Source organism: Oncorhynchus keta, chromosome 30, assembly GCF_023373465.1.
Source record: "Oncorhynchus keta strain PuntledgeMale-10-30-2019 chromosome 30, Oket_V2, whole genome shotgun sequence".
Taxonomy (NCBI): Eukaryota; Metazoa; Chordata; class Actinopteri; order Salmoniformes; family Salmonidae; genus Oncorhynchus; species Oncorhynchus keta.
Genome location: NC_068450.1, coordinates 8,649,937 through 8,662,845, shown reverse-complemented (window position 1 = coordinate 8,662,845; position 12,909 = coordinate 8,649,937). Strand labels below are relative to the sequence as shown.

At 44.6% G+C, this 12,909-nt stretch overlaps 1 long non-coding RNA gene across 1 annotated transcript; it reads left to right on the top strand.

Moving 5' to 3' along the window:
- Nucleotides 1-3,029: 3,029 nt before the first annotated feature.
- Nucleotides 3,030-3,529, top strand: LOC127913864 (uncharacterized). The gene is made up of 3 exons (XR_008087011.1): nt 3,030-3,074; nt 3,196-3,229; nt 3,433-3,529. It is a non-coding gene; the product is annotated as an uncharacterized LOC127913864 (long non-coding RNA).
- The last annotated feature ends 9,380 nt before the right edge of the window (nt 3,530-12,909 follow it).

Here is a 12,909-nt window from a genome sequence, read left to right as displayed (position 1 = left end):
GATACCAACACCCAGCCAGGATAACAACACCCAGCCAGGATAACAACACCCAGCCAGGATAACAACACCCAGCCAGGATAACAACACCCAGCCAGGATAACAACACCCAGCCAGGATAACAACACCCAGCCAGGATAACAACACCCAGCCAGGATAACAACACCCAGCCAGGGTAACAACACCCAGCCAGGATAACAACACCCAGCCAGGATAACAACACCCAGCCAGGATAACAACACCCAGCCAGGATAACAACACCCAGCCAGGATAACAACACCCAGCCAGGATAACAACACCCAGCCAGGATAACAACACCCAGCCAGGATAACAACACCCAGCCAGGATAACAACACCCAGCCAAGGTAACAAAACCCAGCCAGGATACCAACACCCAGCCAGGATAACAACACCCAGCCAGGATAACAACACCCAGCCAAGGTAACAACACCCAGACAGTCATATTTACAACTCTGACATTCCCAAATAAACAATGTTGAGTCACTGAAAGAAAAATCAACATAAGAACGGAGCTGGATATCTTTCCCAGGATGTTTGGTCGTTGGGCTTGTTTTGTTAGTATGTCTGTAGATAGTTGAATTCCTTTGGCCAGGAAAGGAAAGCTGACTGAGCGACACGAGCACTAAGCAACAACAATGAAAGGATTTATTTGTCTGTTTAAGGGTAGAGAGGAGGAACTGCTACACAGAAGGAGAGAGAATAGAGCTGTGGTCCACCGTCCATCTGTGTGTGTGTGCCTGTGTCTGTCTGTGTGTGTGTGTGTTTGTGAGTGTGCCTGTGTCTGTCTGTGTGTGTGTGTTTGTGAGTGTGCCTGTGTCTGTCTGTGTGTGTCTGTCTGTGTGTGTCTGTCTGTGTGTCTGTGTCTGTGTGTGTCAGTGTGTGTGTATGTGTATGTGTCTGTCTGTGTGTGTGTGTCTGTCTGTCTGTCTGTCTGTGTGTCTGTCTGTGTGTGTCAGTGTGTGTGTCATTGTGTGTATGTGTCTGTGTGTGTCTGTGTCTGTGTCTGTGTCTGTGTGTGTGTGTGTGTGTGACGGACTCCATCCTAGCTGGAGGGTTGCTCTCATCTTATCTACCAACATAGACAGGGCTCTAACTCCTCTAGCTCCACAATGAAATAGGGTACAGGCCAGGCAGCAGGCTGTTAGCCAGCCTGCCAGCTTAGTGGAGTCTGCCACTAGCACAGTCAGTGTAGTCAGCTCAGCTATCACCATTGAGACCGTCCCTGTGCCTCGACCTAGGTTGGGCAAAACTAAACATGGTGGTGTTAGCCTTAGCAATCTCACTAGGATAAAGACCTCCTCCATTCCTGTCATTATTGAAAGAGATCGTGATAACTCACATCTCAAAATAGGGCTACTTAATGTTAGATCCCTTACTTCAAAGGCAATTATAGTCAATGAACTAATCACTGATCATAATCTTGATGTGATTGGCCTGACTGAAACATGGCTTAAGCCTGATGAATTTACTGTGTTAAATGAGGCCTCACCTCCTGGCTACACTAGTGACCATATCCCCCGTGCATCCCACAAAGGCAGAGGTGTTGCTAACATTCACGATAGCACATTTCAATTTACTAAAAAAAAAAAGAAGTTTTCGTCTTTTGTGCTTCTATTCATGAAATCTATGCAGCCTACTCAATCAATTTTTATAGCTACTGTTTACAGACCTCCTGGGCCATATACAGCGTTCCTCATTGAGTTCCCGGAATTCCTATCAGACCTTGTAGTCAGAGCAGATAATATTCTAATCTTTGGTGACTTTAATATTCACGTGGAAAAGTCCACAGACCCACTCCAAAAGGCTTTTGGAGCCATAATCGACTCAGTGGGTTTTGTCCAACATGTCTCTGGACCTACTCACTGTCACAGTCATTCTCTGGACCTAGTTTTGTCCCATGGAATAAATGTTGTGGATCTTATTGTTTTTCCTCATAATCCTGGACTATGGGACCACCATTTTATTACATTTGCAATCGCAACAAATAATCTGCTCAGACCCCAACCAAGGAGCGTCATAAATTGTGCTATAAATTCACAGACAACACAAAGATTCCTTGATGCCTTGACAGACTCCCTCTGCCTACCCAAGGACATCAGAGGACAAAAATCAGTTAACCACCTAACTGAGGAACTCAATTTAACCTTGAGCAATACCCTAGATGCAGTTGCACCCCTAAAAACTAAAAACATTTCTCATCAGAAACTAGCTCCCTGGTATACAGAAAATACCCGAGCTGAAGCAAGCTTCCAGAAAATTGGAACGGAAATGGCGCCACACCAAACTGGAAGTCTTCCGACTAGCTTGGAAAGACAGTACCGTGCAGTATCGAAGAGCCCTCACTGCTGCTCGATCATCCTATTTCTTCAACTTAATTGAGGAAAATAAGAACAATCCAAAATGTATTTTTGATACTGTCGCAAAGCTGACTAAAAAGCAGCATTCCCCAAGAGAGGATGGCTTTCACTTCAGCAGTAATAAATTCATGAACTTCTTTGAGGAAAAGATCATGATTATTAGAAAGCAAATTACGGACTCCACTTTAAATCTGCGTATTCCTTCAAAGCTCAGTTGTCCTGAGTCTGCACAACTCTGCCAGGACATAGGATCAAGAGAGACACTCAAGAGTTTTAGTACTATATTCCTTGACACAATGATGAAAAAAATCATGGCCTCTAAACCTTCAAGCTGCATACTGAACCCTATTTCAACTAAACTACTGAAAGAGCTGCTGCCTGTGCTTGGCCCTCCTATGTTGAACATAATAAGCGGCTCTCTATCCACCGGATGTGTACCAAACTCACCTCACCTATAGAGGTGAAGACTGGGGGAAGGGCAGATTGGTGTAGAGGTGAAGACTGGGGGAAGGGCAGATTGGTGTAGAGGTGAAGACTGGGGGAAGGGCAGATTGGTGTAGAGGTGAAGACTGTGGGAAGGGCAGATTGGTGTAGAGGTGAAGACTGGGGGAAGGGCAGATTGGTGTAGAGGTGAAGACTGGGGGAAGGGCAGATTGGTGTAGAGGTGAAGACTGGGGGAAGGGGCAGATTGGTGTAGAGGTGAAGACTGGGGGAAGGGGCAGATTGGTGTAGAGGTGAAGACATGGGAAGGGCAGATTGGTGTAGAGGTGAAGACAGGGGACTAGAGGTGAAGACAGGGGAAGGGCAGATTGGTGTAGAGGTGAAGACTGTGGGAAGGGCAGATTGGTGTAGAGGTGAAGACTGGGGGAAGGGCAGATTGGTGTAGAGGTGAAGACTGGGGGAAGGGCAGATTGGTGTAGAGGTGAAGACAGGGGGAAGGGCAGATTGGTGTAGAGGTGAAGACTGGGGAAGGGCAGATTGGTGTAGAGGTGAAGACAGGGGGAAGGGCAGATTGGTGTAGAGGTGAAGACTGGGGGAAGGGCAGATTGGTGTAGAGGTGAAGACTGTGGGAAGGGCAGATTGGTGTAGAGGTGAAGACTGGGGGAAGGGCAGATTGGTGTAGAGGTGAAGACTGTGGGAAGGGCAGATTGGTGTAGAGGTGAAGACAGGGGAAGGGCAGATTGGTGTAGAGGTGAAGACAGGGGGAAGGGCAGATTGGTGTAGAGGTGAAGACTGGGGAAGGGCAGATTGGTGTAGAGGTGAAGACTGGGGGAAGGGCAGATTGGTGTAGAGGTGAAGACGGGGGGAAGGGCAGATTGGTGTAGAGGTGAAGACTGGGGGAAGGGCAGATTGGTGTAGAGGTGAAGACTGGGGGAAGGGCAGATTGGTGTAGAGGAGAAGACTGGGGGAAGGGCAGATTGGTGTAGAGGAGAAGACAGGGGGAAGGGCAGATTGGAAAGAGATGAACTAAACATTCAGTAGTAATGAGTCCTTCATACATATTCATGTTTTTATAATGAATTCAAGCAAAAGAGGTTTCAATTGCTGTGTTGGCACTTTGTGACAAGCGGAACCTTAATGAAGTACTCCTGGCGTAAAGCTTTCCTACGGAGATGCTGTCTAATGCCAAATCATATCCTATTCCCTTCATAGTGCACTATTGTTTATAGGGAGCCTATAAATGATAGGAAATAGGATTCTGTTTGGGGCACGTTGTTGTGTCATACAAAAGGCCTCAGTGCGTTCAGAAAGTATTCACACCCCTTTACTCTTTCCACATTTTGTCGTTGTTACGGCCCGAATTTTAAATCGATTTTATTTATTTTTGTATTTTTTTAATTATTGCAAAAATGAAAAGCTGAAATGTCTTGTGTCAATAAGTATTAGTTCAACCCCTGTCACAATCTGAGCTTACATATATCTCTGTTTTTATATATATATATATATATATATATATGGGTGTGACTTGGGTGGGTACTCGCATTTTTGTATGTCTAGGTTTTTATGTTGGCCTTATATGGTTCCCAATCAGAGACAGCTGTTTATCGTTGTCTCTGATTGGGGATCATATTTAGGTAGCCATTTTCCCCATTTGTGTTGTGGGATCTTGTCTATGTATAGTTGCCTTAGTGTACGTCAGTAGTGGCACATTTCGTTTGGTTGTTTTGTTCAGTGAGTTTCGATTTATTAAAATTATGTGGAACTCTACTCACGCTGCGCCTTGATCCTTACGACGAACCTGACAACCCCATTTGTTATGGCAAGTCTAAATTCAGTTCAGGACTAAACATTTGCTCAGCAAGAACACATAGTAAGTTGTTTGGACTCACTCAATAATAATGTTTAACAACCTCTGTACCCCACACGTAAATGTATCTGTAAGGTCCCTCGGTCAAGCAGTGAATTTAAAACACAGATTCAACCAAAAAGACCAGGGAGGTTTTCCAATGCCTCGCAAAGAAGGGCACCTATTGGTAGATGTAAAAAATAAAAATAAAAGTTGGTTTTGCTGCCTAAGAATCTTAATGCATGTTTATGGAACAATGAAGTTGATCAGTGTGTGTGTTCTCACTTCTCAAACTATGGGCAGAGTTGAGTCATTGACATCTTTTCCTTACCTTTGCTCTCCTTGTTAGATATCATGCACATTGTGGCTTGGTAGCAAAAGTCATCCGCCATTGTGCTTGTTCTCATAGTAGCAGTAAACAGCAACAAGTGAAGATGCAGAGAGATGTGAGGAGATGTGAAAGGGAGTGGAGTTACCACCTCGCTCTATCCAATCGTAGCAGTAGGATCAAGTTACAATCAATGAGCAAATTTTTGGTCTGCTGAGCGCAAACTTGAACATTGTATAAATCCTGTGCGACTTCCCGCGCGCGTTTACTGTGAACACTGAGGCTTTACAGTTAGTTTTAACAGTGGTCAAGTAGGCTACTGTGGCTATTTGATTATAATGTAGGCCTACCATCAAAAACAATGGAGAAAATGCATCACAACATTTTAACATGGAATTAGCTGTTCTACCATCCAGACTACAGTAGCAGCAAATGTGTGGTGTTCAATGTAGGTCTACATTCCATCAGACTTTAGAAATCAACATGCAGGGCTTGACATTAACCTGTTTTATTCACTTGTCCTTCAGACAAGGAGGTGACTGGAAATGTTATGTTTGATGAAAGAAACCACTTGACAACATAACATTCATTATTATTCTCATACCATTATTAGAGAGAAACAGGGGGGCGGGGCTCTGCCATAACCAACATCCATGTCCAGGGAACAGTTAGTTAACTGCCTTTGCTCAGAGGGAGAAAGACATTTTTACCTCCAGCAACCATCGGGTTCCTCTCCCAACACTCCTACCCGCCAGGCTACCTATCAGCTGACATGGTAAAAAAAAAAGTTAAATCACAGTCATTGTTTGGTTTTAAAATGTATACATACATGGCTGTCTCTGGGAAATTGTCTTAAATTTTAACGTTGAATATCGGCGTAAAATATCCACCACTCTATGGCTTGAAAATGGCTCTTAAAATCAACTTGACAGAGCTTGAAGATTTTTTTTAAAGAATAAAGTGCAAATATTGTACAATTCAGTTGTGCAAAACTCTAAGACTTACCCAGAAAGACAAGCAGCTGTAAGGTGATTCTATCATATTGCCTCAGGGGTGTGAATACTTATGTAAATGAGATATGTATTTAATTTAAGAAATTTGCACAAAAAAAAAATCACAACAGGTTTTCACTTTGTCAAAAATCGATTTAATCCACTTCCTCAAGGCACCGTTGAGGGAGGACCAAAGTGCAGCGTGGTAAGTGTTCTTGATGTTTATGTAAAAGACAAACTGAACACTAATGAAATACAAAAACAAATACCGTTACTAACCAAACCAGTACCGTGTGGCAACAGACACGGAAACAAACACCCACAAACCAACAGTGAAATCCAGGCTACCGAAGTATGATTCTCAATCAGAGACAACTAACGACACCTGCCTCTGATTGAGAACCATACTTGGCCGAACACAGAAATAGAAAAAACATAGAAACACAAAACATAGATTGCCCACCCAACTCACGTCCTGACCATCTAAAACAAAGAAATAACACAAGAACTAGGGTCAGAACGTGACACTGTAGATGTATAATATCTATATCAGTCATCATTTTAAGTAAATCTGTTGAGCATCAAGATCACCACTATGCTAGAGTTACTTTTACATTTTCACACAAAACATAATCAGTCATTTTCAGGGAGACATGCATTTAACACGCTGATTAAAAGCTGGTGATGAGTCACAGGGTGGGTGGAGGGAGGGAGAGGAAAGAAGAGACTGAAAGAGAGAGAGAGAGAGAGTGAGTGAGTGAGTGAGTGAGTGAGTGAGTGAGACAGAAAGAGAGAGAGAGAGAGAGAGAGAGAAAGAAAGAAAGAAAGAAAGAAAGAAAGAAAGAAAGAAAGAAAGAGAAAGCGAGCGAGCGAGAGACAGAAAGAGAAAGCGAGAGAAAGAGAGAGAGAAAGAGAGAGAGAGAGACAGAAAGAAAGAGAGAGAAAGAGAGAGAGAGAGCGAAAGAAAGAGAGAGAGAGAGTGAGAGAGTGTGTGATTAATTATTTGACTCTTAACAAGCCCCTTACAATGACTGGATTTGTACCAGTGCAGCTAAAAATGAGAAGAAGCAATTAGTGGGGACGTTGTTATGACATGGAACCGTCCATAAATGAGAGTGATGACCTTTTTTCTGCATCCAAAATGGCACCCTATTCTTTATATAGTACTGTTGACCAGGGCCCATAGGGCACTACATAGGGAATAGGACACATTTTGGGACGCAGTCAAAACTGTAGCCCTCCATCAACATAATTAACATCCTATCAGTCAGGAAGAGAAGGGAGAAGACATAAATAATGTGCATGCAGACAGACATTCAGGCATTTAGTACAGTAGCACAACGGAATAGGCTACACGTGATCAAACACTGAAGCTTTATAGACTTCTTATTTGACCACTAGGACACACTCGTCTCTCCATACCAAGCAAGCCACCAAGTTACAAAACCATATGTAACTAGTGATGGGGGGGGGGGGTCGATAATTACATATCAGGATATAATTTCTGACGATATACCTTGTCGTATTGTTTTGAACATTATCACAATATAATTTGTTTGCGCTAATTGGCGGTACCTGCACCAAAACTTGCACCAAAACAGTATTTTATTACGTCATAGCGTTCTCCATCTCCTTCTTAAATAGGGAGCCAGCTTGTTTTCAGCACTTTTATTTCCATGATCAAAACTCGTGTTCTCCTGGCTCTCACTCGTCCCTCTGCAGCAAGACATATGGTGAGCATCGAATCGTGAGGTCAAGGGTAATACCCAGCCAACTCCCCAGTTGGAAATATCTCCACGCTATAGAATCACTACCCATGATATGAGTAATTCATAGCTGTGTGTGATGTGACATTTTATGCCACACAAAGATCCATCCAGACTATATTGGTGGGTTAAAACAACCCAGTGCCCATTGGGTTGGGGGGATTGACCCAGCACTAATTTATGTAATCTTATGGTACATTTTCAGTATCATCATGATTTCAATTTTGCTTGCATATGTGTGCCTTCTCTACCATCCAAACCCCCTCGCTTTTCTACACACACAATTAAGATACAAAACCTGAGACATTTGTGACGTTATCGTGTGACAAAACATTTCAGAGAGGCCTTTTATTGTCCCCAGCACAAGGTGCACCTGTGTAATGATCATGCTGTTTAATCAGCTTCTTGATATGCCACACCTGTCAGGTGGATGGATTATCTTGGTAAAGGACAAATGATCACTGACATGGGATGTAAACACATTTGTTCACAACATTTGAGAGAAATAATATGTTTGTGCGTCTGGAACATTTCTGGGATCTTTAATTTCAGCTCATGAAACATGGGACCAACTCTTTACAAGTTGTGTTTATATTTTAGTTCAGTGTCGTTGGATCGCTAGTACAGTGCCCAATTTTTCAGTTTTTGATTTGTTAAAAAAGTTTGAAATAATCCAATAAATGTCGTTCCACTTCATGATTGTGTCCCACTTGTTGTTGATTCTTCACAAAAAAAATACAGTTTTATATCTTTATGTTTGAAGCCTGAAATGTGGCAAAAGGTCGCAAAGTTCAAGGGGGCCGAATACTTTCGCAAGGCACTGTATTCACTGTCGATGAAGCAACAGCTATACTCTTTCTGGGGTCCACACACACAATACAAAACACATTACAAAACACAAAACAAAACAATACAAAACACAATGCAAACACAGCCTCCAGTATTTATGCTGCAATAGTTTATGTGTGGGGGGGGCTAGGGTCAGTCTGTTATATCTGGAGTACTTCTCCTGTCTTATCCGGTGTCCTGTGTAAATTTAACTTTGCTCTCTCTTTCTCTCTTCCTCTCTTCTCTCGGAGGACCTGAGCCCTAGGACCATGCCTCAGGACTACCTGTCCAAATGACTCATTGCAATACAAACAATCCAGTCCACCTGCTGTCCCCAGTCCACCTCAGTCCACCTGCTGTCCCCAGTCCACCTGCTGTCCAGCAGTCCACCCCAGTCCACCTGCTGTTCCCAGTCCACCCCAGTCCACCTGCTGTCCCCCCAGTCCACCTGCTGTCCCCAGTCCACCCCAGTCCACATGCTGTCCCCAGTCCACCCCAGTCCCATGCTGTCCCCAGTCCACCCCAGTCCACCCCAGTCCACCTGCTGTCCCCAGTCCACCCCAGTCCACCTGCTGTCCCCAGTCCACCTGCTGTCCCCAGTCCACCCCAGTCCACCTCCTGTCCCCAGTCCACCCCAGTCCACCTGCTGTCCCCAGTCCACCTCAGTCCACCCTGTCCCCCAGTCCACCTGCTGTCCCCAGTCCACCTGCTGTCCCCAGTCCACCCCAGTCCACCTGCTGTCCCCAGTCCACCCCAGTCCACCCTGTTCCCAGTTCACCCCAGTCCACCTGCTGTCCCCAGTCCACCCCAGTCCACCTGCTGTCCCCCCAGTCCACCTGCTGTCCCCAGTCCACATGCTGTCCCCAGTCCACCCCAGTCCACCTGCTGTCCCCAGTCCACCCCAGTCCACCCCTGTCCCCAGTTCCCCAGTCCACCCGCTGTCCCCAGTTCACCCCAGTCCACCCGCTGTCCCCAGTCCACCGCAGTCCACCTGCTGTCCCCCCAGTCCACCTGCTGTCCCCAGTGCACATGCTGTCCCCAGTCCACCCCAGTCCACCTGCTGTCCCCAGTCCACCCCAGTCCACATGCTGTCCCCAGTCCACCTGCTGTCCCCAGTCCACCCCAGTCCAACCTGTCCCCAGTCCCCCAGTCCACCCCAGTCCACCTGCTGTCCCCAGTCCACCCCAGTCCACCTGCTGTCCCCAGTCCACCCCAGTCCACCTGCTGTCCCCAGTCCACCTGCTGTCCCCAGTCCACCTGCTGTCCCCAGTCCACCCCAGTCCACCTGCTGTCCCCAGTCCACCCCAGTCCACCTGCTGTCCCCAGTCCACCCCAGTCCACCTGCTGTCCCCCAGTCCACCTGCTGTCCCCAGTCCACCTGCTGTCCCCAGTCCACCCCAGTCCACCTGCTGTCCCCAGTCCACCCCAGTCCACCTGCTGTCCCCAGTCCACCTGCTGTCCCCAGTCCACCCCAGTCCACCTGCTGTCCCCAGTCCACCTGCTGTCCCCAGTCCACCCCAGTCCACCTCAGTCCACCTGCTGTCCCCAGTCCACCTGCTGTCCCCAGTCCACCCCAGTCCACCTGCTGTCCCCAGTCCACCCCAGTCCACCTGCTGTCCCCAGTCCACCTGCTGTCCCCAGTCCACCCCAGTCCACCTGCTGTCCCCAGTCCACCCCAGTCCACCCCAGTCCACCTGCTGTCCCCAGTCCCCAGTCCACCTGCTGTCCCCAGTCCACCAGTCCAGTCCCCAGTCCACCTGCTGTCCCCAGTCCACCTGCTGTCCCCAGTCCACCCCAGTCCACCTGCTGTCCCCAGTCCACCCCAGTCCACCCGCTGTCCCCAGTCCACCCCAGTCCACCCGCTGTCCCCAGTCCACCCCAGTCCACCTGCTGTCCCCAGTCCACCTCAGTCCACCCGCTGTCCCCAGTCCACCCCAGTCCACCCGCTGTCCCCAGTCCACCCCAGTCCACCCGCTGTCCCCAGTCCACCCCAGTCCACCCCAGTCCAACTGCTGTCCCCAGTCCACCCCAGTCCAATACATAACACAAAACAAACACAATACAAACAACAATACAAACACAATACAAACACTATACACAACCACAATACACAACACAACCACAATACAATACACAATACAACACAACACAACACATAACACAATACAAACACGATATAAACAATACATTACAAAACAAACACAAAAGTGAATCCCGATAGAAATTTTAAAAAGTAATATCTGGTAATATGGGCAATTATTATTATTTATTTTTTTACAATTTTGGCAACAGACAAGCTGTTTTCTTTGCTGTAAAGCAGAAAGCAGTGCTCTGTTTTCCCTCTCTGACACTCAGAGGCTGCATGACAGTGAACTTATGAAGTCTACTCAGACTGGTCTGTGTTCTTCATTATAACAGGAGATGAAATGATACAATGTATCAACATAAAGTACTCAGACTGGTCTGTGTTCTTCATTATAACAGGAGATGAAATGATACAATGTATCAACATAAAGTACTCAGACTGGTCTGTGTTCTTCATTATAACAGGAGATGAAATGATACAATGTATCAACATAAAGTCTACTCAGACTGGTCTGTGTTCTTCATTATAACAGGAGATGAAATGATACAATGTTCAACATAAAGTCTACTCAGACTGGTCTGTGTTCTTCATTATAACAGGTGATGAAATGATACAATGTATCAACATAAAGTCTACTCAGACTGGTCTGTGTTCTTCATTATAACAGGAGATGAAATGATACAATGTATCAACATAAAGTCTACTCAGACTGGTCTGTGTTCTTCATTATAACAGGAGATGAAATGACACAATGTATCAACATAAAGTCTACTCAGACTGGTCTGTGTTCTTCATTATAACAGGAGATGAAATGATACAATGTATCAACATAAAGTCAACTCAGACTGGTCTGTGTTCTTCATTATAACAGGAGATGAAATGATACAATGTATCAACATAAAGTCTACTCAGACTGGTCTGTGTTCTTCATTATAACAGGAGATGAAATGATACAATGTATCAACATAAAGTCTACTCAGACTGGTCTGTGTTCTTCATTATAACAGGAGATGAAATGATACAATGTATCAACATAAAGTCTACTCAGACTGGTCTGTGTTCTTCATTATAACAGGAGATGAAATGATACAATGTATCAACATAAAGTCTACTCAGACTGGTCTGTGTTCTTCATTATAACAGGAGATGAAATGATACAATGTATCAACATAAAGTCTACTCAGACTGGTCTGTGTTCTTCATTATAACAGGAGATGAAATGATACAATGTATCAACATAAAGTCTACTCAGACTGGTCTGTGTTCTTCATTATAACAGGAGATGAAATGATACAATGTATCAACATAAAGTCTACTCAGACTTGGTCTGTGTTCTTCATTATAACAGGTGATGAAATGATACAATGTATCAACATAAAGTCTACTCAGACTGGTCTGTGTTCTTCATTATAACAGGAGATGAAATGACACAATGTATCAACATAAAGTCTACTCAGACTGGTCTGTGTTCTTCATTATAACAGGAGATGAAATGATACAATGTATCAACATAAAGTCTACTCAGACTTGGTCTGTGTTCTTCATTATAACAGGTGATGAAATGATACAATGTATCAACATAAAGTCTACTCAGACTGGTCTGTGTTCTTCATTATAACAGGTGATGAAATGATACAATGTATCAACATAAAGTCTACTCAGACTGGTCTGTGTTCTTCATTATAACAGGAGATGAAATGATACAATGTATCAACATAAAGTCTACTCAGACTGGTCTGTGTTCTTCATTATAACAGGAGATGAAATGATACAATGTATCAACATAAAGTCTACTCAGACTGTGGTCTGTGTTCTTCATTATAACAGGTGATGAAATGATACAATGTATCAACATAAAGTCTACTCAGACTGGTCTGTGTTCTTCATTATAACAGAGATGAAATGACACAATGTATCAACATAAAGTCTACTCAGACTGGTCTGTGTTCTTCATTATAACAGGAGATGAAATGATACAATGTATCAACATAAAGTCTACTCAGACTTGGTCTGTGTTCTTCATTATAACAGGTGATGAAATGATACAATGTATCAACATAAAGTCTACTCAGACTGGTCTGTGTTCTTCATTATAACAGGAGATGAAATGATACAATGTATCAACATAAAGTCTACTCAGACTGGTCTGTGTTCTTCATTATAACAGGAGATGAAATGATACAATGTATCAACATAAAGTACTCAGACTGGTCTGTGTTCTTCATTATAACAGGAGATGAAATGATA